Raw genomic sequence first — 7,533 nt, 5'->3', positions numbered from 1 at the left:
ACGAAGCAAGCGAATAACAGGCAACGATGGTGGTGGTGGTGATGGTGAAAGGGCTTGCCGTTGTCGGCCTCACGTATGTGGGCAACGTCACGACTGACGCCCTAGGGAAATGTGCGTCCTGGGCCGACTTCTAGGGGAACTGTGCCGACATATGTCTGAAAGCGTCTGAGGAAAACCCAGGAAAAACCCCAGACAGCACAGCCGGCACCGGGATTTGAACCCGGGTACCTCCCAGTCTCGACGTGGGAGGTAACAGGCAACGAAGATCGAGTATAGGAATCCGACACCCCACCGAATGAGACACTGCTGCGTAATTCGCCAAGTACTCAGCAATTGCAAAGGCGTGAAAGACGAGGCAAGACAACATTAGGGTATGCGGATCGCGGCCATCTTCCTGGGGAGAAGAAGAAGAAGAAGTATGGTGATCTTGAGCACTGGTGATCGGGATGCCGAGAAATGGCGTGAACTGTATCTAACTGCCTCTAGTAGGATTTTTCACGGAACTACGCATCACGTGTTAGTAACTAAACGTTTTCTTCTTCCCGCACACTTGCGGGTTCACTCAGAGCGTCACTTCCCTGGCAACATATGGTGCGCTAGTATACGTCTCAAAATGGGGTACCCTTGAGACTCTAGGGATAAAGATAAATTTAGATGTCTAGAAGCTCTCCATAACTCTACGCGTCTTTTACACAGGAACAGAAACAATGTCAAGCGACCGGATGATGAATTAGAAGGAACTGGTAACGGTTAGAAATATATAAACAAATTTTAAACGATAATTTCACGTAGCAGTCTAGATGGTGTGGTGTACTTGACATGACCGTGAGATTTCGCAGTAGACGTCTACTGTCAGACGTGGTGGAGACCAGAGGTCGCCATGGAACAGTTCCTACCAAGATGCCACGGGAGGACGCGGTTGCCAGTCTGTGGAAAGGGGAGTGATGGAAGGTAAATGAATGTTGGGGCATGGGGACTGGGGATTTGCGAGGCGGATGATCTTTGACGCGAGAAGTCTTTGCCGGCAGTGCAGAGCAGTCTTGTCTAAAGTAAACTAAGGCTTCGGACGATGTTACATATACTTGTTTTGTGATCGTGTTCCATCATGGGCTGGATGGGTGAGCGCTGCCTAGGTAGTGGGAATTGTTTCCCGCTATTGGCGCCTAACAGGTTTGGATCCCTACATGTCATTTCGGTGGCGGCGATCCTGGCGATGAAACTCCCCATTTATCATCTCGCAATAAAGTTGGTGGTGGTGGTGGCGGGAGGCTGCGGCTAGGGTGAGCTTTTGCTTTTTGTTGCTGTTGTTACTATTTATTTATTATTTATTTATTATATACTGCTAATCGCCTTTTGGCGACCGTAGCAGGAACAGGCTACAATGTTTTGGATGTATAAATGAAGAGCAAACAACAACAACAACAACAAAAAATTCAAACACAGTAATACAGAGAATAGAGCGTAATGAAAACCTACAACAAGCACCAGAATATATAAAGAGGAAGGGCTTTACAGCTACTGTGGGACGATGGCTGATGAGAACGCGTGTAATGATGAAGCATTTGTTATCTCGTACGCTAGTGCATTCCAGTCTGTTATTGTGCGCGGAAAAAAAGAAAACCTGAATGCATTTATTCGAGAAAAAGGGGCAACAAACGTGTTGTTATGTCGGAATCATACTGGCCTATTTTCGTTACACGAGATATATTTGTTGATGTCGATACGAAGTTTTCCATTGACCATGAGATAAAGAAATTTAAGCCTGTCGCGTGAGCGCCGAGCGGTTAGTGGTTCGATATCAGCCATAGAGATAATATAGTAGGATTCTAGAGAACGGAGTTCGCGCACCACCTATAGGCTCCTCCTGATACCACCCGTGCGCCGCCAAACTTTTGGCATGGACAATGTTATCCAACGAGTTTTCCCCGCCCAAATACGGCGGAGCTTTGCAGTTTGTGGGCCACACTGGGATGTCACGTGACATGAGAGCAGCTGCTGCCCGGAATCCGCAGCGATGTTCTAAGAATCACAAGTGTGGGTCGGTCTGGGCAAGTTTTAAGGCAAACAGAGTACTTTTTAGAGTTCACGGAAACGTTGCTCTGCGATTACGAGACTGATATCGCATCGAGAAATGCTGTGGATCATATTTTTAAGAGATACGGGCGCCGCAAAGGTTGCTATGTACGGCGGGCGTGAAGGAGGAATCGCCCATATCGAGGTTCGAAAAATTCAATTATCTCACGTGGGTACTACAGGGCACTGAGAGCTTTAAAACAGAGAATGGACGCAACATGCCGTGCAGTCCGTGCTTGTTTCCCGCCGTGGCCACAGATCATGTTACGATGCTACAGCTGGAATGTGGATCGTCATTGTAGACTGAGGCGTAATCTCAAGTTGGCGTGATGTCGAGGAAACCACACTGTGCAAGACGGGAACTGGATAAAGGTGCCCAAGATTTCTCTATTATATTGCACATGTACCCACATGCACTGCAGATAAGCTATGTAATACATAGCACGATACAAAATTTTGGGAATACCAGAAGAGTATCAAAATACAAAGGAAGGGACTCAGAGCCTGTGTATCAATAGAACAGCATAAATACAAATTTGATGTACAGGGTGTTTGCTCTAACGTGTCCAGAAATTATATTTAAAGCGAGCGATAAAAGAAAAGCAAGCGGCACTTTTCTGCTACTTGACTAAGAAACAGGTACTGCTTCATTAGTAGCACTTGTTTCTTAGTCAAGTAGTTGAAAAGTAGCGCTCGTTTCACTTTTATCGCTCGCTTTAAATAAAATTTCTGTACACGTTAGAGCAAACACATTGTATACATAAATATAGTAATGTAACCACTCGTACAAGCAGAAAACTGCCTCACAATGTAACTAGTGAGGCACTTAAAACATTGTATCAACATGGAAATACCAAAACATAGAATATTTAAAAGCACAGAATAAATATACAGTACGCATAGAATATTTACAAGAATGTGCGGAAATTGCCAAATGCCCTTCATAGTTGCACAGCACACCTACTGGTTACGAAACAAAATCTGTTTCGTGAGCATTTGCCTTACTTGAACACCACGATTTGCCACAGTAACCCTGCGTGCATGTTCCCTCAGCCTGATGTTTGTGTATCTCTGTAGTGTTACCTTTGCAAGAGAGATAATATGGCTGGGCTCATCAGCATAGTGCTTACACCTCGGCAACTTTTCACCATGTTTAGCAATGAAATAGTTGAATGATTTCAGGACAAGGTTACTGTGAGCTCTCTGCACTTGGACTGCTCAAGCCGGAATATTTCTTCAGCACAACAAAGAAGCCGTTGTACAAAGGAAGATGGCTTCAACAGACCACCATTGTCCCTAAGGATGATCAGAAGGGTTGACGTGTCATCATCAAGAAGGGTATCAAGGCACCCATCACATGTGAGTTTTGCTGACACTATTCTGACGACAAAACCCCCAATGTACGCTACAACGTCCTCACTGAATCTGCTTAGATCCGACGAGACACCGTAGTCGTGATCAATAGCATCAAGGAATGTGCTAAGGTTGGTTTCTGCCTGGGTTTCCTCAGTAGAGCTGCTCTGTGAATCTTCTTCTGATGTCTGCTGCCGTGGTCTACCCTGGTGAGACAAGGTCTCAATGCCCTCCAGGCTGGGAGATATGTTGGCTGTACTGGGAGCTTGAACATCAGCATGCAGCAGCAATTTTCGGTAGGCGTACCTAAACTGTGACGCGGAGGGATTGTTGTTCCAGCCTCCCCTTTGTCGTATACAGCTGAAGAAAAGTTCGAGGTGGTCTTGACTCAGCCGATACGTTGTGATGTACCTGTAGGAAAGATGTTTCTCTCTTGCCATGTCCTCATGCTTTTTTTTTTCACTTACTTGCACGCGTCGTTCTGGAAGAGTTCCTCCGCAAGTTCTGCTATGCTCTTTATTGTAAAGGCAAGGCTTATCACGGACATGCGACGACCGTGCTGGGTGACTGGCACGCCAGAGGATAAGTGTAGCGTTATTAACCTTGAGGATAGCTTTATCATCTTTTCCTTCTGTTGTGTTATGGAGGAGCTCCGCAACGGTGCCTTGAACCCAGTCGCTACGGGGCTATGTGAATTTAGTATGTCGAATGACCTAGAAAAGAAAGGAAAGTATGTCAGGACAGTAGCTATCAGAAAGGGTGGAAGTTCCTTACAGATCCACATCTGTGATGAACCTCACAGTGCCCTCGCTGTCCTCAAAATCTGTAATTCCTAGCAGTCTGCAGAAGTCGAGCGCTTTGCTCACTGACGAGCTGAAGGTCTGAACAGCCAGTCTAACCTTCATAATTTGGCGGCGGAACTCAACATGTGCTCTAGTTAGCTTGTTTGCGGCTCGAAGTCCTTCGGCCTCTTGGGACTTCTGTAGCTTTTCAATGAAGTCCCACCTGATGGTCTGGGAATAGAGAAAATTTGTTGAACTTGTGTGTGCTGCATTGTACAGATATACAGATATTGTTAAATCTCACCCCATAGTAGGTACTGTGCAGCACTTTGTGGTCTCCCACTAGATTTCGAAGCAGCTTGAGGCCATGAGCCGCATCGAAGATTAGATGGACTCTCCTCTCCTTGTCACAGGGGTGTGGGAAATGAGTCTTGAAGTCCTCTGTGCTGTCGACATGTATTCGACACCCCAGGAGGCGTCCCATCATTACGTTTGACGACAAGCCGTCGCACACTACTGCTACAACCTCTAGGCCGCAGTCCGTTATTGTTGTTATGGCCTCTGTCAGGAGGTTTTTAAGAATTTCGCCTGATAGTCATTTGTTGAGAAAGTACCAAAGGGTATCTTCCATGGTGATGCCACACCCACTACCATGAACACAAGTGCATCACCCGCCAGTGGTGCGTCATCAGTTTCGTGTGGAGTGTGGGCCTCCCCGAAATCTACAAACCCAATGAGGCGCCCTGTGGCTTTGTCGACTTCGCATTTTTTTCTTATGCTCATCCCGTCGAGCATAATGGAACACAGCTTGTTCCTTCGCTCACGGTTCTGGTGTTTGGTTTTCAGATGATCAAGCACCTCTTTAGTGAATCCCGGCCACGCTCCTACGACCTTTGACCACTGACGAAGAGTGTCAACTGCTGGCATAGGAAACATTTTTGCCACATAGTTGTAGGCCCGGGGGGAATAGAAGTGTAGAGTCATGGCGAACTTTCGTGTCTCCTGAGAATACATACGGCCCATTTTTGAACGTTTCACATTCTTTTTCCATTCTTCGATTATTTCTTTGGGCAGTTCACCAAAAGATTCAATCATGCTCTGTGCTTCTTCTGCCAGTAGGTGTTTCTGTTTCAGTTCTGCAATCAGATCTTCCAGCTTCTTTATTTTTGTGTGTCTTCTTTTCAGTGTCATCTGCAGACGGCGGCGGACCGCACTCAAGTGAAGATTCCTCTGCTTTAGTTGCCGTACACTTGACCTGGGAGTTGTTTTGCTCTGGTAAGCATGCTCTTTCCGAATTCCTCTGCTTTTTGGTGTGGTGGGACTCTCAATATTCGTGTCACCTTGTGATACCTGCAGTATGCACAAATTACAGAGCACACGTCTAACAGCGAAATGTTTCATAAAATGTACCTTTCGCCTCTTCGGTGTTCCCTGTTCCTGAAGTGTACAGGTCACTGTTTCGGAGCAGACATTTTCAACACTTTCAGTGTCAACTTCTGGGGATGCACTTGGCTGGCTTGATTTGTCTCCTCCCATGTGTGATGCTTGTGATGGGGATTCTTGCCCACTTTCGTGAGTGTCAACCAAGACAGAGGTCTGTTAAAAGTGCAGTAAGGTGAAGCTTGTTTTGGCTAATGATGCCCACAAAGTTTTTTTTCTTTTTTCTTACTTTCATGTTAGCACCACGAAGCAACTATGGCTATGAGCGGCGTGATGCCCATACTGAAGAGGAAACGTGATCGTGTATTTACCAGTTTGTGCTTCCTTGGGAGTCTACAGTAGGGATGCTCCTCATGAAGCTGCATTGGCATATGTACCTGCATAACAATTTTTGTCTTAACTTTTGTGAGGCTAAATTTTTTACATCATGTTTGGCCGTGGTCGAATACTTTCTCTAAAATCTTTCTAGCATGGAGTCACAAGTGAAAACTGCTCCTTACAGGGGATGCAGCAGGTGTAAGAGGATTGGCTGGCCGATCCAACATCGTACTGCATCCTGCTTCATTGTCCTGTAAAAACAAACACGGAGTCAGCATAATAACACACATGGAGAGACACAAAGAGTATGGCTGACTGATGTTCATGATTACTGTAATCGACAAATATCAAGCTGATGAGGGTATGCTTTCAGTGCATAAACATGAAAAGCAGGGAGCACCTATATTAATTACCAAGTAAAGCTTTCTCGTTCTACACTGCAATATGACATTCCATTGCTTTGATTTTGTAATGTAGGATACAGTCATGGGCATGCACACAATGCACCCAAGGATGTTTAATTTCATTTGTATTGGCACTATGCAATAAAGTGTATTTGGCGCTATACTTGCCCGAGATGTGCTTGGCACTACTGCATTTGTAACAGCATCCTTTTTTAACATGCTCAGGCGATATTCAGACATAAAGCTGCTGGCGTCGAAGTGCCGGGAACAAAGTTTCACATGCCGCGTAGGAACGAAACCCTGCATTCCTAGGGCCTCCAGCCATCTCGAAAGCAAGTCCGGGTTATGCAGAGGAAAGCTGTTGGATGGTAACGCAAGGAACATATAATAACAACAGTACGGACTTTTCCGGACGCTTGCCGCCAGTTGCGTTTCTCTCCACGCGTGCGGGAAAAGGCGGTTTAGCTTGTATATATGCAATTGAAGGTCGTCACAAATTGGGTACGCTCTTTAATACTTACGAATGAAACGTCACGCCGCAGGATTTGCTGTATCTGACTTTGCACTTCGCGCAGCTAACCGGCATTTTCGGCTGTCTGCGAGCATGGACGACGTATGGCTACAGTACACAGTACCAAGACGAGGGAGGGGAGGGGAAACCGAAACCATTCGTTTCACATGCACACAAAAGTGACAGGCGAATGACAAAAAACAGGCAGATGATTATTGGCAAGCTCTTATTGTGTCTTTATTCTTGTAATGTACATGACAAACACATCGCATACACCGTATGGAGCACGTCACACAATAAAAACGTCCGCCAAACTTAGCGGAGGGACACCCGAGAGGAAAGCAACAGACTCCGTGCTAAAAGTATGTCGGCGGCGCTGCGGTAACACTTCTCCGGACTAGTCCGACCCCCGTGGGCGACACCTTATGCCGATGCTAATGACTATTGCGAAGAGCAAGTGGTCGACGAACAGAACCACCATGCAGCAATGAGAAAAATATTTTTCTGGGTGGTCGACTGGGTTGACCACCATGCTTGAAAGATTTAAAGGTTACCTATGTGGGATGCAGGGTAATGGAATCAATGCGTTGAACTGATTGTTGCACGAAGTAGACACTTCTTCATGATAATACGTATATTTCCGGCAAAGTGT

At 46.0% G+C, this 7,533-nt stretch overlaps 1 long non-coding RNA gene across 1 annotated transcript; it reads left to right on the top strand.

Annotated features, from left to right (window-relative positions):
* The first annotated feature begins 3,277 nt into the window (after positions 1-3,277).
* Positions 3,278-6,401, top strand: LOC135371054 (uncharacterized). The gene is made up of 4 exons (XR_010415500.1): positions 3,278-3,432; positions 5,394-5,483; positions 5,696-6,041; positions 6,118-6,401. It is a non-coding gene; the product is annotated as an uncharacterized LOC135371054 (long non-coding RNA).
* The last annotated feature ends 1,132 nt before the right edge of the window (positions 6,402-7,533 follow it).

The sequence above is a fragment of the Ornithodoros turicata genome, chromosome 1 (genome assembly GCF_037126465.1).
Source record: "Ornithodoros turicata isolate Travis chromosome 1, ASM3712646v1, whole genome shotgun sequence".
In the NCBI taxonomy this organism is placed as follows: domain Eukaryota; kingdom Metazoa; phylum Arthropoda; class Arachnida; order Ixodida; family Argasidae; genus Ornithodoros; species Ornithodoros turicata.
Note: the sequence above shows the minus strand (reverse complement) of the source record. Positions and strands in the feature narration are given on the sequence as shown.